Here is a 241-nt window from a genome sequence, read left to right on the forward strand (position 1 = left end):
ATGGCAGCAGGGCTCGGTGGGTCCATCTGCTCGGGGCTGGCCCGCAGGACGAGCGGGCACAGAGCCACCGGCATAACCTTGTCAAACCCTTCCCAGCTCATCCAGCGCCAGCTGCTCCAGATTAATCACTCAGAGCAGGAAAATCTCATTGACACTTAAATGTATCAAAGTGGTCAGCGAGGAGCAAACCGCAGGGAAATCCTTTTGAGATGGCCGCCCTGATAGCTGCTGGCTACCTAGC

General features: G+C 56.8%; 1 protein-coding gene across 1 annotated transcript in view; it reads right to left on the reverse strand.

Annotated features, from left to right (window-relative positions):
* DIS3L2 (DIS3 like 3'-5' exoribonuclease 2) overlaps positions 1–241 on the reverse strand; it is a 174,585-nt gene that overhangs the window by 1,073 nt on the left and 173,271 nt on the right. The gene's annotated exons all lie outside the window — the stretch shown is intronic.

The sequence above is a fragment of the Cariama cristata genome, unplaced genomic scaffold, assembly GCF_000690535.1.
Source record: "Cariama cristata isolate BGI_N322 unplaced genomic scaffold, ASM69053v1 scaffold20213, whole genome shotgun sequence".
NCBI lineage: Eukaryota > Metazoa > Chordata > Aves > Cariamiformes > Cariamidae > Cariama > Cariama cristata.